General features: G+C 41.5%; 1 protein-coding gene across 22 annotated transcripts in view; it reads right to left on the bottom strand.

Annotated features, from left to right (window-relative positions):
• The window catches only part of ATXN1 (ataxin 1), a 371,677-nt gene that overhangs the window by 183,954 nt on the left and 166,584 nt on the right, over positions 1-21,139 (bottom strand). For 12 of the 22 annotated variants that reach the window (XM_077180468.1, XM_077180465.1, XM_077180453.1 and 9 more), the window contains one exon: positions 10,393-10,483. The exons of the other annotated variants lie outside the window; for them this stretch is intronic. The gene's annotated coding sequence lies outside the window, so the exon portion shown is untranslated. The remainder of the gene's footprint in view (positions 1-10,392; positions 10,484-21,139) is intronic. 22 annotated transcript variants of the gene reach the window in all.

The raw sequence follows: 21,139 nt of genomic DNA on the forward strand, positions 1-21,139 counted from the left end.
TATTCTTCATCAAACATATCTGTGACGGCAACGTAGAGGAGCTATCACATTTTGGCACAACTGGCAATCTCACTAGCTTGAGGTGCACAGTACAGAGATGCTATCAAAGACAAAATGATACAATAGCTTAAAACTTATGTACAATTATTTTACTTGAGGGGAAGGAAAAGGTTATGACAGAGAGAAAAGACTTGGAGGTACAGGGTGGGAAAAGGACAACACACGAGAGAGAGACAAGACTGGGTTGTTTTTAGCTTAACACTTGCCAAGTGAAAAAGCAAACATGAGTCATAGTAAAGGTAACTCAAAGTGTGATGTGACTGCAATGGAGAGCTGAGCAGACCACACTGCATGAGTCAGCAGCACAGATAAAAAGGGTGATAAGAAGCAGCAGATGGGACATGTCTTTACTAAAACAACCCTGCAGGACACAGGCCTTCTTTGCTCTAATGAAACAGTCGTGCCAAGCTGCCACACGCTGGCTGGTTCACTTGCGATCCTGTGAATCAAAGAACGCCACGCATGGTTAGAAAAGCAGCAGGCAAACATCTGCTGACAGATCCACACGCAAAAAACTGCCCAGAAAGCAAAGCAACAGCACCACCCCAACACTCCCACACCCTGACGAGCGCCTGGGACACCACCCTCCAAACCACTCAGGCAGTGGGGTGGGGAGGAAGAGAGCAGGGGAAGGAAGCTGTCGCTGGGATCATGGCATTCAACCTGGCTGTCAGCCAGCTTTTCCCTTCCTGCTAGTCAGACTTGGCTTTCCTGGTGGGTGCTGAGGGCAGGCGGCTGCAGGATCCCCCCGGCCCCTTTCTGGATCCCCTGCAAGCACCTGCAGAGCCCGGAGGCAGCTGCAGCTGGACACTCCTACGTGTCTCAAGAAGCCCAAAGGGCAGCTGGGGCTACTTGCAGAGCTACACTCCAGTGGACCTGCAGCTCAGGTGGCTTTGCTAAACTCAGGTTTAAAGCTCCATCTCTTTTTTCAGGGCTGTGTGGCCTGTTTTGCTGCAAGAGCAGAACATTCAGCCCCATGTTCTTGGGCAGCAGAAGCCATACAGTCATATGCAAGGCCACGTTACCTGCAAAATGCAAATGCTGCCCTGGCCACATAAACAACCTGCAGTGGTGGTTCCTCACTGTCAGGATCCCTCCACTTCTGAACCTGGTCAGGAAAGATGAAGGTCCTCTGTCACAAGCTCAAATGAGGATAGAGACATAAGGCAAAGCTCAATTCCCCTTTTATCTCACTTCTTGGATGAGGTAAAATTATACCCTGCCTGTAAGGGGCAAGATGGAAAGTAAAATGCTCTAGTTTTGGACACAAGATCCTGCTTCATCAGGTTCATCTAATTTCTAAGAAATAAACTTTGGCAAAGGTCTGCAGCTGAAGGGGATGAAAAATTACTTGTTTAATTTTCTTTTAGTGCAGCTCATAGCATGACTAGCATAAATCTAAGGAAATCTGCTTTAGCCACATAGACACACCAGTTGTTTTATTTGGGATAGTCCCTATATTTTAGCAATATATATAGAAAGAGAGATAGAGTTTGTTTTCCCCAATCTGTCCTGCCAAAATAAGCATGTTACGCCCAAGCATTTCAATGGAGCTAGAAGGTGTGTCTATTCCCCCTGCTCCAAACATCCTTATTTATAGATTTCAAAATTTGACAGGTATGCTGAGGAAGAGCAGTTGCTAAGCCTAACACACTCTGCACAGCAACAGATCTGTTGTAACAGATTACAGGCAGAGAGAGAGACAGGAAAGTGTTGTACTTTCCTTCTTTACACAAGTCCTTGCTTTCAAATGCAGCTTTTTTGGAGATAACGACAGCAAGGGCTTGTCTAAAATAAAGCTGGACTGAGAGCCAAGGCTCACTGCAGCCCCACAGACAGCAGAGCTTGGCTCTGCATTTTGGTCATGCACTTTTCTAACCCAAGTGTGTATATTCCAAGAAGTAGGTAGAGGAACTGCTCCCCTACAGTCATCAGGAACATTAGTGAAGGGGGAGGGTGGTCAGCCTGTGTGAAAAACAGTAAAGCAAGTTTTCATTTCCTGTCAGTTTAAATCTTATCTTAGAGGCTTCATTAGCTGATATTTTCTGGCCTGCATGCAGTGGAACTCCTTTTGTTACTCACTCACAGAAGGTCCCCATCAGCTGCCTACAGTTAAGTGCCAGTGCTCCTGGAATCCACCCTGCCCTGTCCACCATTCGCACGCTGTAGCAGCCAGTGAATCAGTCTGCAACCACAAATTGCCATGTGGCCTTCCCCTTGTAAGTCTACAAACAAACATACTCCTGATTATAGCATCCACTAGCAAGCTGTTAAATAAAAACCAAAAACAAAAAACCAAAAGAAACCCTAAAACCAAAACAACAACTAAACAAACACAAAGAACCCCAAAAGATAAATGCACAGGATTCATGGAAGCTGATACACAATTTTTCCCCCAGACTAATCTTTCCATTACCTTTGAAGGGTTTTGGCCATGCAGAAACACCCTCATGTTCATTTTATTACTGGGTTTCACACTTACTGATTTTCTTTGAACTCATGATGCAAGTGCCTCTATTTCTTCTGCAGATGATTCCTGAAATTGCTGTGCAATTTGCATGTGGACATACAGTGTCAACTGACCTGAACACAATTAGTGACAAACTGTGATGAGAGCTCAGATGCAGACTCAGTGAGGACTCCCTTGACCTCAGCCTGGAGACAGTGCTGCACTTACATAAATCCCACCACAGGGCTCTCAGGCCACCAGTGCAGAAACTGCTAAACAGTGACAAATGGATGACAAAACATGACTGATAGTTCTGCAAAAAGGTTCCTCATCTCCCAGCCACAACCCCTGCAAATACAGACACTTCTGAGCATCACCTTTCAAAAGGACCCATCAGATGCACTCATCCCTCTAAGCTGAGCTCCAACACACAGTTAGGCAAGGGTGGCATCCTGCATCAGAGGCAGCTGAGGATGGGCATCAAGCTAGGAGAGGAGAAGGGAAAGGTACAAGTGAGGGAGCACAAAGCTTATGATGCTAAGAGTTAACCAGCACTGTACATGGAAGGAGCAGCAACTTCTTGCCATGCCTGAACTCTGACCAGGAGCAAGGCTGGGAAGAGTGTGCAGCCAAAGTCATGGCCAAGGGAGATGGAAGAGGGGCAATCACCCAATACTCCACTCATGCCCACCTCTGAAGATTTATCTCAGCACCACGTCATTGATTCCTTCCCCAGTTTCCAAGAACTGTTTTTTCTATACATTAGAAAAAGAAAATTAGTTTTTCTAGTATCTTTCTTTCCAGCTCATGTTTGCAAAGCTCTCCAAGAAGAAAACTGCAAGACTCCACAAGTGATCAATGTTATCACATTTGATCCTTGAGCTTGCTGCCACCCATGGGACCAACAGCCATCACTGCCTTTTCCTGGAAGAGATTATGTAGTGTATCAGAAAACAAAATTACTAACTTTATTCCTAAAATCTCTCAACAGTCTTTAGTCTCAGTTCCTCATTTACAGCTGGATGAATCCGAAAGAGAGAGTCACTTTTGCAAGATCCAAGAATGTGACTGGGAACACAACAGCAAAGCCTCAAGCTCTGTTCCTCTCCTAAGTCTGCTACACAACCCTCTTCTCCCACTCTGGGCGCAGTGGAGATGGGTCACCACCTTCTGCATACAGGCTAATTAATGCATATAAGTGATTTCTTTCTCATGCACTTATGTATGCAAATTAAGACATATTCTAAACTAGGTTATGACAATGTATATTACATTCAAATGTGGCATCTGTTGAAACTGTTCAAATTCAGGGTTGTTGTTTGATCAACATTTAGAGAAGGTTGTTTCCTGCTGAAGTCACAAAGAAAATCAAACCTCAAAACTGCTATCAGTTAATGACTGCACTTCTTAAACCAGGCCTGCCAGACAGCTTGCAGCAGCAGAGTCTTCTGCCAGACCGAAGAGGGTTTCTGTCATGTCAGTGCATTTAGCAGGCTGAGTTATATAGCTGGTTCAAACAAAAGAAAGGAACTAGAAGTTGTAGATGGAAGGAAATAGGAGTTAAAATAATTTCTTAACAGAAGTGATATGGAAGAGTTCAAGATGATTCCCAAAATTCTTATCTAAGATACTGTGACCAAACAAATAATAACTAGAATTAACAGTTCCTTTTAAAAATTACTTAATTTTAATGCAAAACAAGCTGATTTTTTTCCTCTTCTCCCCTCCTATTTTTCGGCTCCTATTTTAGGGAAGCATTTAGTTGCATGACAGAAATGTTTCAGAATCTCCTTTTTGGGCATTTTTGCTGAACGTTTATTTTAATGTGAATATAGCCTGATACAAGTCACATGAAAAAATCTAATCTAGTCAACAGTGAACAGAAAGCACACCACTGATTTTTAAAAAATAGAAAAACTAAAGGCTCCCAGAAATCTATGTTGGAGCAGATTAGTGGTAGAACATCTGTAGAAATACAGTGTAGTACAAGTTTAAAAAAAGATATATGAAATTATTTCAAGTACTGAATGCATTCTCTTCTTTAAGGACTATAACTAAAAAGAGTAAATGCAAACCAAGATTTAGAAGCTGGTGATTTCTGTAAAGTTCTCCTGATTGCTGATTTTAGTCACAATTTAAATCAGCACTTTAAATCCCCTGAAGAAACTCCACCGGAAGAGCAGTGCTGATTTATTTCTTATGCGATGGGACACTCAAGATCATGAGGAACATTAGTCTTCTGATGCAAAGCAGATACACTGGGACAAAGAAATGTGCACATTGCTATTCCATATTTAAAAAGGCAAGAGACTAAAATATATGCACATATGTGCACGTGTGAATACGTGTCCTCATTTTGTTATCACACTCGATCAGGATGCAGACCTGCATAGCAGCAGACTAGGAAGAGGAAGCTCTTGCAAAGAGGTAATGAGCAGCAATTCTTGGGTGCTCAGGGCAACTCTTCCAGGTGCAGGAGCACCAGGAGTGGCTCAGCAGCAGGTCCCTTGGTGTAGGCACAGCACTGTGAGGCCAGAGCTGCAGGGCCAGGGACAGGAACACACGGTGATGTCTGACTGCCCAGGGTTAGTGTGGATACTGCCAGGATTACAATAAGCCTTGCTAAATCCATGCCAGGCACATGGTGACTCTGCACCATCCTCTGCCACTGCTCCTAGGCCCAGGATGAGGGTGACAGAACATCCTTCAGGATTGTCACACCAGAGGCTGCACTGAGCAGGACACAAGGAGCGTGGCTGCTCTCACATGGAGACAAACTGGCCCTCCCAACTCAGGAAACTCTCCTAAGGGTGTACTGTAGCAACTCCATCGCCCAGCTTGTTCTCATGCATCATAGCAACACATGAGACCTCCTCTTCCCTGTCATGCACAGTGACAAGAACAGGGGAAACTGTGTTTCAAAAAGAAAAGTACATTTTGGTCCTATAGCAGAAACGGAGTTGAAAGACTTCAGGGGACCTGCAGGAACATTCAAAGTCATAGAAGGGATCCTCCAGTGAAGAAAAAAGGGAGGAAGGTATCCATAGGGACACCACAAGGCATTTCTCAAAGCACTTAATGTAACAAGACAATGGAGAGTAACTCGTGTATAGATAGCAATGAGGTAATTAAAGCTTAGTTCTTCTCTGCAGGCTCCCTACTCCACGTAAAAGAAGCACATAAATGCACAGACATCAAGACTGAAAACACATCATCTTGCTCCAGTTCAGCTCCCATGCCTCATAAAGTACTGCTGGCTTTACCATGGCCGTGCTATGTACAATCAATAACAGGTACTGATAGTGTTTGCACAATACTTCAATAAGCAAAGTCAACTAACATTGCTTCCTCTATTTCTGTGTAGAGTAAGATATTTACAGGAACAGCCTTTTGAAACGCTCCAGTAAAATTAGCTTGCTCAGATTTTTTTTTAAAACTAGAACAGAGAGCAGAAGGGTATCGTCATCATCACTGAGTTTTGTGAATAAATAAGCTGTCTATTTACCACTGGTATGTTGCAATAATGAATTGTCACTATCTCTTGAGTTACTTGCTGGGTTATTAGATTACCTAATTACCTAAGTTCACAGAATAAAATAAATAAATAAGATTTCTTCATTATTTCCTGGGAAACGACCTTCAGAAGCATGTATTCCACCTCCTTTCCCAAAGCAGTACCCAAAATATTCCTGTAGGAGGTTCGTCTGTTTTATAAAAACCTCCAGTGATGATGCTTCCACAGCTTCCTCAAAGGCAAATAACTGAAGGACCAAAATATCCTTAATCATTTCAAAGCTTTGTTAAATGTTTACCTAAGTCTTGCCACCTTCATACTGAGCCCATTTCTTTCAGCCCTAACCCCAAGCACTCAGGCAGTACAGTTTATTCCCCTCCTCCCTGAAGGAACCTTCCACATACTTGAACACTACTATCATGTCTGTTACTGGCCTTGTCCCCTCCTGTAGACTAAACAATCCCTATTCTTTCATCTTCTTTCCCAGGTCATGTTTTCCAAATCTTTCATCATTTTTCCTGCCTTCTCCCTGGACACCACCCAGCTGGCTCTTGACTGCATTGTGCCCCAAACTAGATGTTAAGCCATTTCAAACACTGAAAGGAGTGGAGGAGTTATTTCATGCCTTTTCTTTACACACCCTAAAACAGTGCTTTACTGAGGAACTTGGATGGGGGTGGAGAACCCTTGCTCCTTGTATGACTGTATGACACCTACAGTCTCAGGTCTGCAACCCCTTTCCCTCTCAAATGTGCTGTCCTGCACATGGACCAGGCCTGGGAGGATTTGAGCTGGGACAGCCTACAGGCTTGGTCACCAGCTCCAGGGTCAGAACTGAAGCAGGCAGGGGATCAAAAGAAAAGCTGCCCACTCAGCAGAGCACTGGCAGCCCAGGTGCCAGGGGAGAGAAGAGAAGGACATGACACAGGTTTTCTCTGCTGATCTGGGAACCAGCTGTGATCTTTTTACCACCCTATTCAACCAAACCAGGCCAAACAATTACTCCAACACAGTCCAACACCAGCTCACAGATCACCTTCTGTAGAACCACTACTGAGTCAGCCCCATCCTGTCTCATGCAACAGGATATTTCTATCTCTCTACAGCACTTCTATGTTTGTATCCTGGCAAATTTTTCAGGGGTTTTTCCCAGACTATTTCTCCTGTTAGCCAGGGCAGCTCAAAACTCTAATCTTGCCTTCCAAAGAGCCTGCATCCCCCCCTTCACACTTTTTATCCTATGTAAAATTAACAACTGCTCTCTCTGCTCCATCAATCATTTCAATAATGAAAACAGTGAGTATTACCAAAGCCAGGATAGACCCCTGGGGAATCTCACTCACTCCACTCTTGCAGTTTAACAGCAAACCATGAATAACAACTTTGACTAATGCCTGGTGAAATGCTGTGCACCCACATTACAGACCAGCTAACTAGACTTCCAGCCTGCCTCAAAGAAAGCTGTGTTAGAAAGCAGCCAGAGCCCCCCGTTAAAGAGGGAGTAATTTCAGTCAGACAGAGGGGTCCAATTACACTGTCATAGGCACTGTTGGAAAGTCTTTGCTAAATACTGCCATAAAAATGTAATGCATGCTGATAGGAGAAAAATGAGGGTTGATAACCAAGCTTAGGATGACAGGAAGAACTTCAGCAGAACTGAGACAGCGGGAGCTTCACTTTGCTTCCAGCAAAAGAGAGACGTGGAAGAAGCAAACTGAAACACAATATAAAAGTTAAAGGCATTTTGTGCCTTCCATCAACTGCTGTCGACTTAGCAGTTAAAGAAGATACTATCACACAGGTGTGGTTTGGTTTGGCTTATTTTAGTAAAACCAAAATGTTTTCTTAGCTCTTCCAGATGTTTTTCCAAAGTGCATTTTTTACTGCTCCCTAACAGCCTATTCTGCTCGAGCATCACAAACAAACCTGACAGATAGCAAAGACCATGGTTCCCAAAACACTGATAAATGCTTTTAATCAACCACTGAAAACATCCCCATCCCCATACCACCACTAAGAGAAGCAAGTGACAGTGGTTGGTGCCTGAAACAGGGAGAAAGGGTAAGTTCCATGGAAAGTGAAAGGTGAGGCAGCTTTCCAACACTGGCTCCCTCTGCTTGCCAAAATAGCAATGCCCAGCCCACGCCTCACTCCTACTTGTGTGGAAGATGCACTCGCTTCCCAGGAGAGTTTACTCTCGCAATGCAGATGTGCTTCACTGAGGCAATCGCGCTCTGTTGCATAACAGAAGGCAGAATTAAACAGTGTGTGCTGCTCGGTGCGTTTTTCAAATGTCCACCACGAGTTACTGTGGAGTTCAGAGGTGGTGCCAAGAGTGTTAACACAATGATTTTAGCAGGGAAGAATACATCATATCCTTCCTACTCCCACAGCTTACTCGCGTCGTAATTTTGCAAAATCGTTTTGAACTTGTCAGTAAAATACAAAGTCACACATCTGTGTGACACATCTGTGTGACTTTGCTCTTTGGTGACTGGGGGTATCATCACCTTGGGACCTAACACACCTGCACCAGTGGCAGGCGCAGGGTGGCTCTGGGAAGAACCTGGCAGGTAACTGCACCAAGGTGCTCAAAGCTGAACCCTTCACCCCATGTTCTACAAAAGAGGGATTAAAAAAAAAAAATTATTTATCACAAGCAGAATCCAGAAGCAATAATTTCCAGTCCCTCCTGTGAACAAGGAAGAACAACACTGCAGATGCTTCCATACTTTGAATAAGACTATACAAACATTTTGATTCTTCTCTGTCTCTAGGAGTTGCACAATGCCATTCCTCTTCAGAGGAATACAGGTCTTTTCTAAAATATATTATGCATAACCTAGTTTTCCACAGCAGAAAACTCACCAAGGGAATACTGTTTGCTCATACCAGAAATGTATCCCAAAATTACAGTAATTTATAGCCTCATTTTCATTGACAAAAGAAATAATACCATTCTCTTCTGACAAATATCAGTACACTGAAAAAGTAATGAATAAACGTCTATAAACAGGTATCAAATAAAGCAACTGTCAATCACTGCAACAAAACTTTAATTAAATCATATGGTAAGCAAAAAAAAGAAGTAAAAACAAGTCATATAATCTGAAATCAAAATAAAAATCTGTCTGTCATGCCAAAGCACAATTCAGAGCAGTAAAATACCATAACCTGTTAAGTAATCAGTCATCTAATTGTTAATTGTAAAGTTCCGAGTTTACAAAGCAAAGACAAACATCCAGATTCAGCAAAGTACTTTGGCATGTGCCAAAGTACATCTGTATTTTAGAAACATATTTTATGTGACTGAGTTTAAAACTCTGAAACTCTTCATATACACCTCTACTGTGATTTTTTTTTAAGAGACAGAAAGTGATCTGCACTGTTCACATTTTAGTATTACAAATCAAACCAGCATTCAGCCTCAGCTGAATACATATTTCTGGAGACACATCAGAAAGAAACCTGAGGATTAGCCCTAACACAAAAGGATGAGGGAGTTGCATGCTGTCATCCTGCCAATTTTCCAGAACAGAAGAGTTAGCAAATGAGGCATAAAGCGATGTGAGCAAAGAAACTCATACCTGAAAAAAAATGCAGAAGTATCAGGTGTGCAAGAAAATGATAGTAAGTAGTATCAGGCCAAATCACAGGAACTGCTGACCAGCTGAAATTCCTTCTGGACTCAGCTGGAAGTACTTAGCACCCTTAAAGCTAGCTAAACTTATAAGCCATCCTAAACTGATGTTACAAATTAAATTTGAATATTCAGCACTACACTTTTTTACATCTCTGACCTTCTATTGGAATCAATGTAAGGCAGCAGCACTAACTGAACCTCTAGTTACATTAAAGAACATCTCCCTGTTACTGTAAAATTAATATAGTCTTCTCTCTTTTATTTCTTATAGTGATAGTGGTAGCAACATCAAATATACCTATGCTATTGCTGTAGGGAAAAACCCAGAAAGTTCCCATTTTGGTCTCTGAAAAACCTCCCATTACTACAGTTGGATGCACAAAGAAAAGGTGGGGCACTGCGGGGCAAGTGCCGAAGAAAAAGATGCGCACTTGATAGGGCACATCTCTGAGCAGGAATGCAGTGACCAGCCCCAGCTGGGGCAGAGGGACAGTCACCTTGTGGCAGGGTCTGAGTCAGCTGCACACTTCTATATCTGGCAAAGTGGGCTGACAGGTTTCATTTGGCAAAGACTTCTGGGGGAGGGGGAAAGCCAAGGTGGGGATGAGGAGTTTCACTGCCTGGGGACAGCTTCTAAGTGACTACAATTATTCTGATACATAGGGTTTTAAAAATTAAAAGAAGATAAATTAATTAATTAACTGAAGAAAAAAAGGTTTAACTTACTGAATAAGACACCACTTTAAGAGGTTTCCCCACTTTCCCTGCTGTAAAGCACTTCAGAAAAATTCGGCTACTGCTTCTCTTGACCTTTTCACTGAAAGAGAGCAGAGTAAAAACAGGAAAGAGCTAAAATGATATGCATTAAAGATGCTTCATGTTAGGAAAGTCTTTTGAGTCAATGTTGCAAATTCACTCAGTGTCAGATTTGCCAATATACTGCTTGCTAAAGGCTATCTATTGAGAGCAGCAGCAGTCAAAGCAGGAGTGTTGCTCTCAGTTGTTGCAGCTACACCATACACACTGTATGATGCAGCTATGCAGCATTTGCATCTGGTGCTGGTTTTCCATACCCAAAAGTTCACTTCATGTCTTTTGATTAATTTATAATGTCCTGAGCCTTCAGGCAGATTTGCTCTGCTGATTTCCCTTTTCTTAACAATAATACAAATAAACATGGAAATAAATCTATTGTCTGAGGAACCCTTCCACTAATTCTGTTCTTTGATGGTTTGGTTGATTTACTATGGTCAGGAATCAAGGGTGAAGTGGATCGTAGCTTAATATTGAGTGTGGTTAATCTTCCCTTTGCATAATGCTGGTACACTATGGCCCAAATACCAGAGATTTATTTGATGTGTACATGCTTTCAAGCATTAGTAAACAAGTTGCAGCCCATTATGAAAGAAGAGCAGATCCAAACAGTTGTGAAGCTCTTTATATACTAGATTGGCATTGGCAATATACTTACATCTGCATGTGTACTAGCATTAAAATTCTGAGCACTATTTCATGACAAAACATCATTTTTCAAACTGTAACTAAAAATATGGCTGAGATCACTTCCCATGACCTGATGCACTGTTGTTGGAATCACAACAAAAGTAAGTAAGAGGCACAGTTTTCTTTTTCTCTTTTTCCTTATAATTGATTTTATTCCTTGTAACATAACCAAAATGAGGAAGAACTTCTACTAGAGCCTCAAAAATGTACAGACACATTCATTCCCATGAAAAAACACAAAGCATCTCTCACTTCTCATTTCTTATTCTTCCATTACTTTGAAGATGTTATAGAACACACAGAAGTGCTCTATGAAACATCACTGAATTTCTTACTTTACTAGACCTATCAAATAAATTACAATCCTACATTCTATAACTAAAACATTCTTCTTGTTGTTCATGTACAAATAAAACAAATTTCTTTCTTTAGAGGCTGATCTTAAGAGCAAAGCATTAACTTAAAAATTAATTTCAATAATGAAGTTTCAAGCAATGGTACAGTGGAAGAACTTGGGAGTGCACAGAAGTTACTTGCAGGTGGCAATGCCTCCTGGATAAAAGACCCACTGTAGGTCTACATTATTTTAACACACACAGGCAAATCTCACCCAAGCTGTAACGTTAGGTATCAATAAGTCATTCTTGCAATATGGTGCCTTTTTCCTACCTAGGAGAAGAATCATGATCCCATACTCAGGCACCAGCTTTACAGTATGGTACCTAATTCCTTGCACTCTCACATACATAACGTGATTTTCAGCAAATCTCCCAGTTTATACTGACCCCCCACACAGGCTACAACTGTACACCAGCTGTCACTGGCCTAGATTTTATCCTGTCCTGGGCTGAACACTGACTTGGGATGACTCAGAAACAGTTGCCTCTGTTTTTTCCCCTGCTTAATAAATAAAGAAGCCACAACAGAGACAGAGAGAAATTCAGAGCTGGAGGAAGGAAGTACTGTTCAGACAGCAGTTCCAAAATCTCATCTGCAGAGGTGTAGAAAACGTACATTCCTGGAGCAATGTCTTCAGATAAAGCCTCAAATCTTGGTGGCAACTATCAAATGCACACAAAAGCATATGCCTACAAAGGAGGCGCTGTGAGAACAAACACATCAGTGACTGAGAGACGCCAGGATACCACAAAAAAGTAACACAGTAAGAAGAGAGGATGCCAATGTCTCAGATAAGCAGTTATGGCCATGTTTACTTAAACAGTTCTGCTGAGCTGTTCCCATTTCAGGCAGAAAACTTTGATTTAAGGAAGAGACTTGCAGTTCTGTCTTCATATTTTTTTTCCCATCAAAGCATGAAAGAACTTCCTTTTTCAAAACCAATTTAACAAAGTTTACATCCAAACCCTCTCAGTCCCAAAAATGTCAGATCTGAGCTCTATTAAAAGCAGCAGTTAGTGCAGCCAAACTCTCCACAGTACATTTAATAGACTATAATATTTCTAATGCCTTACTGCCTGAAGTCTATGATCTGGAAAACCAGCCATGCACACCCACCCAAGAGCAATGACTGCTTCAGGGAGAACTCTTATCTCCCTGTGGTCCTCTATCACCACTGGCATGAGCAGACCAGGGACTCTCCAGCTGCAGACAGTGAGTATACAGACCACCTCTCTGGCAAGTGGAAGCCTGAAGGAAGCAGACAAATTAGAAATGAAAGTTGTGGCAAGCATGTAAGCATAGAGCTACTGTTTCAAACTTCAGGTCCTGCAGTTTTATGGATGTATTTTATTACTTGATTTTATTGGACCCTTCTTCTCCTAGCCTACTGCTTCCCTCATATCACTTACAGTTCCTCCCATCCGTTTTTGCCTCACACTTCCTTCAGGCTGGAAGATTGTCCAGATCAGCTTCCCTAGTTCAACCACTAACTCCCTTGACACCAGTGGGGACCAGAGTAGGCATCTGCCCCCAGCTCAGGTATGAGCACCCTGCACAACCAGCAGTACTTTCCCCTAGCTGGCCTAAAGGATGATTGGTACAAGCATTTTGGTGCAGATTTCACAGTTGCCAGTTGTGACACTGGAAAATACAGTTCATGCAGTCTCCTGACAAATCACCACGCCGCCTGTTCTTCCATATAAGGCATACGTGTAGGAAAGTAAAATAGCTTTTCTAATAGGTTATGCAAAGAGAAGCGGCTTCCTGGTACCTATTACAGCTGACTGGGAGCTAAAATGATACTCATTACACTGTTCAGCTGAACTCCAGGAAGGTGCCATGAGTCCCAGCAGGAAGAGCTCTACCCCCCATCAAGCCCCTCCCTGCAACCACCTGTGGGCAGGGCCCATGCCAGGGGTACCCAGCCTGGCATGGCCTGCTGCTCCTCCTCAGTCACCAATGGCACAGCAGGAGCAAGGCTGTCGCCATTGGAGCAAGAATTTACTCCTAAATTAGGTTTTCTAAGCATCAAACCTGCTGCTGAGGAGCATTTTCCACTCCTGCCAGCCTGACTGCTCAAGATGAAGCAAAGGTTTGGGTGACTGCAGCTCATCCCATGTTATCACACCAGTGGGTTGATGTGGATTCGCAGTGAAGCATGAGAGGCAGCACATTCAGGTATGAGCCAGGCTGAAATTTTAGGAATGGTTTCTCCTGTTTCAGGCCCATACCATTTCACCTACCAGGGGTGCAGTGGAATTTTTAAAGAGCAGTCAGAAATAGTGCAAGAAAAGGGGAAAACAATATTATTTGCCTATATCTAAATAATGAAATGAGGTATTTTTCACTTCCATGTTTCAGAATCTCAAAAACAGGAAGGGGAGTGTTATCATTTACTACAAGGTACGAGAAATGAATGGATTCTGACAACAGTAACACTTTATTCCCTTTCATAACAGAAACAAGCAGAAAACATTTTACTCCAGAGAATGAGTTCTCCAGAAAGCTTTCAAGTTGTCTGAAAACAGCCATAACTATAACACTGCTCACAGAATGTTTGCTAACTTTATCAAAGATGCTCTCTGTTAAACATTAATTTTTATATAGATTCACTTAGCTATCCTTTTATATTTTCAAAGTCACCTCATCTAACTACTTTATTAGATCAATAAAGAATTTTGGATAGCAACAACTGCATATATAGTCAAACAGAAAGACAGAAGTGCTACTTGACTCAACATGGGCAGGGTAAAAACGAGGGAAAGTTACATGAAAATGAAACAGTATAATTAGAATTCTAAAAAACAATTGGCATCCCAAAAAAATAACTTTTATGACCTCTCTTCACCTGCAGAAAGGCCAAGCAAGCTTTCAATCTTCTCTCACTTGCAAGGTTTTCCCAATAAAAGCGAAGCCCACCATAGAATGACTGCACCAGCTGACAGCCAGCTTTGCTTTCCTGAGTCCCTGCTCTTCAGAGGCAGGCTCCAAGTCAACAGGTTCACAGACCACAGTCACTGGTCACTGCTGCCACCACAGAGTACAAACTAAAACCCACCATTACACTGCAAACAAACACTGCCACTTACAACCTCCAGCGAGGGCTGCAGCAGCCGGTAGGAATATTCCCACCTTTATGCACATACAGTGCAACTCTTGTATCCAGTTATCCCTGAGGGGCAACATTCCAAAAGGATAGAAAAAATTAGGTAATAGACATTATGCAACATTTGAGTTGTATTTAAACAAACTCCAGCCTTTGCAATTAGTTGCCTCATTTTCCAGGTCTCCCGAAAGTGTGCAGAAGGTGAGCAGGTTCACAGGCAGCCCCCACATTCTTCATTCTTCTTTTGATCCCATACCTCAGCTGCAGCACTGGCATGGAGCACCCACAAGCATATGTTCTCAGGGTGAACCTGACCCTGCAGCAGCACAGAGCAGCAGGAAAAAACCCATGAGGAGCAGCTGCTGCAGGGGTAAGCTGAAAAATTAAAATCTGGTTACCTGCATACAGGCAGCTCCCCATCTCTGAACAGTACACAGGCAGGTGAGGCCCCAGCTTTCACAGTTTGAGATTAAAGAGCCCCAGCATTCCCATGATACACTCCTGGAGGCTCCAAAATGTCCCCCCAGGAAGGACATCTCCCAGGTTGAACACCCTACTCCCAAGGGTTCTCATGTTACTACATAGTTTAGACCAGAGGCATGAGCAATTTATCTCTCCTCATCCAAGTGACACCAGGAGAAATTATCTCTGGATTGAACTGCATAAGGCTCTCTGGTCCTGCCCATGTCTCTTCATAGCTCTTCCTCAATTTTTCCAAAAGGCAGGGTAATGAACAGCATTGAGGTACACAGGCTTTGGTACTTCACACATATTAATCAAAAGGACAGCAAAAATGGTAAAAAAAAATTCTGGGTCACAGTCCTGACTATCAGATTTTAAAATCACTAGCTATGAAATTCATACTCCAAATGGCCAAAGATTCGCCTTTGAAAACAAGTATTTAATAATAATTTAGAAGAGGAAGGTTGTGGACAGTTACACTTCAGGGTATTTCCAGAAATGACAAGTATTTTAACATGCAAATTCACAAATTCTGCAGCATACTGAATTTGAATATCTACTGTACATCCTGGACATATACCATATTGCTAGCAAATGCCACAGGGCAAAATGATTTTTTTAGGACTACCTATATTCTCAGTTACACATTAGAATGCAGTTTACACAACAGTACAAAAAGCATGTTATATATGGCATGTTTTGGAGCAGTTACCATATGCTCTGTCAATACTCTGTGGATTAATAGGGCCCCCTTGCACTATAACACGTTGGTCACTCACAGCTCCATAGAAGATTATTCCATTCACCATAACAATTAGCTGATGCTTAGGCTTATGCCACAATTTTTCAGTCACATTTTTATGTTGGTGAGCTCAAATATACAATTGTTGGGGTTCAGGAGTTTTTTTTATTGTTCCTATTCCTTTAAAGGTATGATCCTAATTTCATTAATTTGCACTAATATCAAGGAAGCAGGTTCAGACACTAAATCAGAAGATAAATGTTGTCTTAAAGATTTACTTCTATGTTCCTTTGAGCAACTATACTATATTTTTTTAAGTTAGTTTAACCTATTATTGTACCACTGGCAGTAGTTGTTTGAGAAACAGTTGAAGAAATAGAGGAAATACAGGATGTAAAAAAAGTAATTTGTTTCAGTATGATTACTCCCATTTTGGGCTGTGTCTCTGGGCAGTTAAAATTAAGACACTTTTCTAAATTTTGGCATGGGGAACAGGCAGTAAAATAGATCTATATAATCATCTGCAGCAGCAACCCATATTGTAACAGGCCAAAGTCTCAGAAGTATTTTATTTTTTTGGTTTCTATTTGGAACAGAGGTCTGAATAGTCACGTGAATAGCTGGCCACAGAATAAAATGTCATTTGCTAGTTACAGCCTATCCTAAGGTATAGGAGGTTCACCTTCCACTCTGTAGCTCTAGAGGCTGCCATACAATCACCAGCGTTTTTGCCTGAGCAAAATGACTTCAGAATAACACACTGGAATGCTTCCAAGATAACATTTTCCATTCCCTCTGTACATGCTGTGAATCACCTTACAAACTGCACAGCCCTGGAGAGTAAGATCTCCAATGCATTACTACCTTAGTCCAGGTCTCCTTTGTGAAAATGAGATTGTGCCTAACGAGTTTAACAACTCACAGGGCAGGCTGAAATGCCATTGGCATCACCGAGGGGTCAGGAATCTGCCTGCTTTGTACATGGCAGCAGGGGATTTGCATTTTTTAATACAAGTGCTGCTGTTACACCCTTTTTACAGGAATACCAGCAACTGCCAGGGTTCTGTGATTCCTCAACAGGCAACAGCCCCCTGCAGAATGTACCTCAGAGGGGTTGTTCCCATGTGGGTTACCCACATGGAGACACAAAGGCTTTGCCATCATTCCAGTGAAATGCCCAACATTTTCTCCTGCCTACAGTGGCAACACACAGTTAAAGGGACCTGCTTACACTTGGCAAAGCAGAATGATGCCACTTCCACATAAATATTTTGCAGCACCTACAACTACAAGTATATAAATATTTCAGAAGGTAAAGTGTACTTTGCTTTGGGTTGGTGGGGTTTTAGATACATACCTGTCTTTTTAATTTGTCTGGTAAGCAGTTTGTGCAGAAAGAAGCAGTATACAGTGCAAAAGTATGCTAAAAATTCCATTTGCATTCTAAAGATAAAAATTACCATTAATCACATCTGAAAATGAGAGAGTCTGAAAGCACAAGATATATTTTTGAAGGGAAAAAGTGGTCACAGCTACCAAAACATTTTCAGAAGGGAGGCTGACAAACTTTTCCTTCCTGTCCCAAAAAATAAAACGCCTTTAACTAGTTTGCATATAGCTAAACAGCTAAAATCAAACTGGTGCAAATTATACTACCCATACAAAGCCAAAAAGGTACTCTACATACTCCACATACAAGGAATTTTGGAAAGCAATGTACCTATCAGTACTACAACCAGCTAAGTGACTTACCAAATCATCTCTATGACAACAACTGCCAAAAGACACTAAGAGATTTATCAACAGTGGGGCACATCCACACCAGCACTGCACTGCAGAGAGCGACAGAACAGAAACATTCCTGCTCCTTCCATGGGCTTGGCTTGGGCTGGCCTCTTCTGCTTGCAATCATCAACTTTTCACCAGTCTACATCTTTATTTTGTATCCTCTTTGAGGGACGATGTGAACAGAAAGAGGACACAGTCCTTGGGCTCCATCACGTAGGTGGGCTGAAACTTACTCATACCCGAAGGGCTGTGTTCTCCTGGTCTCACCACACATAGCTACAAAAATCAAGCAAGCCATAACAAATTTATACTAAGAGATTGTGCACACACTCATGTGCACACAGATGTGGGAGAGCAAGCTTGCCTGTTTAGGAAAAAGGGACTGTCAGCACTATTTTATGTTTAGAAAAGAAAAGCCTCTCTTTAATAAAGTAACCTGTTGCCAAATCTCAACTTTACAGAGGATAACTTACAGTGCATCTCAAGCAAGTCTGAGACTGGTCACCAAAGAGTATACATGCCCATGTGTCTTTTCTTGAGCCGACATCCACTCATGTATTTGCACAAGTGAACCCAAAACACTTCATAGCCCTGGACTCTTAACCTTATTTCAAACAGCCTTCATCAAACTGCAAGTGGGGGAGGAAGGGGGAAGACAGAAATGGCAAAGACATCTCTTCGCTTCCAACTTTCCCTGCAGACATATTACTAAAACAGGATATAAAATGTCTAATCTTGAAAGGTAATTTTGTCACAGCTTTCACAAGGCCTTTTTTTCAATGTATATGAAGGGCTTTATAATTTTTGTGTCTTTATCTGATCAAAATGCTATCCTTCCTCGTGCAGCCCTGGCATTCTTTGTGGTGAACTGTTTCAGTATCAATATTAATATTCAAATGTCAAGTTTGTCACACTACATTTCCTGTATTATTTAAAGCATTCAGAACAACTATTATCTATGAAATATGAAACAGTAAATTTTTGCTATCTGCTTAAAATTTCAGCAGCCCTATCTGGGACAGAAGAGCACTTATATTAGTCACATGGCATTTTACTTAGAAATGTAGCATTCAGCTTTTCTAGCAGTACTTCTGCATTTCCCCAAATTGTCTTTTGTTGTTTCTAGCAAAGCTACACATCTGTTCTTTTTCTGGAGTACAACTGAGCCCTGAATGTCAATCAAATGTATAGTATTTAGAATATATTCAGTATTCAGATATATATTCCCTAACTGATGGTGACTTTTACATATAGAGAACCCTTGAGCTTTGTGGGGTTTGGGGGGCTTTTTTTTAATATTCATAGAATAGTAATTATGTCTTTCATAATTTCTACTGCTCTTAAAAAAATTTACTTTTTTTTTTTCCTGTTTCAGTACTTAGTTGAATCTCTTTCTTTTGTGATTACCTAGACTGTGGTCACACACCTTTGGCTGTAAGGGGTATTTTTACTGTAACATGTAGGTGTCTTCAAAAGCAACATATTTTAGAGCTGCGCAGCTGAGAATGCACTGAACTGTCACTCCTTTCTACCAACTTGCCAAAGTTCTGGAGAAACTTTCATATAATAGCAGCAACTTAAAATAATGAATGCATAATAATCCACATACAGAAAGGTGCATGCTAATTAGATACATTTTTCTCCTTGTCAAAGAACAGCTTCACAAGGAAAGCATAAAAACCACATTGAGTCTTCCATTAACAGGGAACACTTTAGGCTATAGATCAAAATGAAATATCTCAAATAGCTTAAGGAAAGCTTTATTTTCAGTGTATGGCTTGATGATGCCATAAAGAACTTTGGTACCATTGCACAAGTCAGTTATTTCCTCCATTCTCCCCTCCAAAAGTGAAGGGTGATTGCAGAACATGCATGCTTCTTTCAGTCTTAATTCACTCCAAATTTGAGCCAAAGGGGTCTGATCCTAACACTCCAAAAGTCAACAGGAGGAATGCCAGTGGGAACAGGGCCTAAGACAACATTTCTACAGTAGTCAACAACACTGAGTTATATAAATACTTCCTAATATATCAATACTGACTGGTCATCAACATTTCCATTATAATCTTTGTACTTGGAGATGGCTGTTTGTTGGATGCTGTCCATACTTCTCTCCAGCCAGCTGAAATGAATTGGTTTTGAGTGATACAAGGCCCTCTCTCCCCTCTGGAGAACTGCAGACAACTAACAGAACCATCATTTTTCACACAAATCAACAGCATCCTACCATCCTAGGCAGAATTCCAGTTTACCTGCTTACATACAATGTACTTTTGCAGGGCTAGAAAAGGAACCTTTGGTTTTGTTTCAGGAAATCAAGGGCTACTCGATTTTTCATGTAGTATGTCATGATGTCAAATAATCAGGGCTAGAAATACAACAATTAGGTGTGAACAACAGCTTCTGAATATGTGTCCTGCAATTCTTCTTCACTTGGTTTACAGTGCATTGAGAATTATAAATTTAGTAATAAACAGCAAAATCTAGTCTACCAAAACAAGGAGCCTGTCACAAATGCTCTTGAAAAAATACCAGGGGTATTACTAGCATCACAAGCAGTATTCTTCCCACTCCTGTCAAAAAAGCAATCCTTGAATTTGATCTCCTTGCACTCAGAAGAATGGCTGTTTGTTTACAGAGCCTCAGCACTATTATAACTGAACTCATTATTTTAAAGTGCTTGAAGCACCTTGGGCATGACAGAAGACACAAAAAACCCCAAGTTCTGTTGGACAATATGAAACTCATACTAATATTAATTAATTCAAATTCACAAGATACACTGAAGCTGTTCCAAAAAAGCATTATGGTATATTTTGAGAACAAATACTAGGAAAAAAACACAAAACTTGGCTTAGTTTAACCAACCTACCAACACAACTTCATGAATCTTTAAAATGAACCCGAGTCTTTTCTCTCCTTCCTGCTCCTGGAAAGAAGCTAATATTAGACCCACCAAACTGCACTAATCAAGAATCAGCTCTAGAAGTAATTCTTATTTCTGAAGAAATCAATTATTAAGGGAACTGATTTTTAAGAGCAGTATGGGTAAAATGTGAGCGCAACTGCTTCATGCATTAGTTGAAAGGTTTAGCTGAAGGAATGGGCATACATATTACCCTCAGTTTTTACAGTGAAGCATGTTTGTTCCTTCTCTTGCCCTTCCAGTACTTCCCTGTATATACTCATTCATCTCCAAGCCTTCCCTGGACCAGCAGCTGAATGATGGCAATGGACAGGTATTTGCAAAGTGATCCTATCACTGCCCCCCCTGAAACTCAACAACTTCACCATGTAAGATATAAACCTGCTGAGGAGAGCTTGCTGTGAGACTGCAGAGCACTCTGCTCTGCAGAACCTGGGCCAGAAACAGCATGATGGACATCGCTAACACAGTGCTAACCAGGTGAGGTGGGGTGAACTCTGTGTGGAGGCTTATAGCACACTCTTTCTTGACAGCTGAGGTGTTTCAG

This window comes from Agelaius phoeniceus, chromosome 1 (assembly GCF_051311805.1).
Source record: "Agelaius phoeniceus isolate bAgePho1 chromosome 1, bAgePho1.hap1, whole genome shotgun sequence".
Taxonomy (NCBI): Eukaryota; Metazoa; Chordata; class Aves; order Passeriformes; family Icteridae; genus Agelaius; species Agelaius phoeniceus.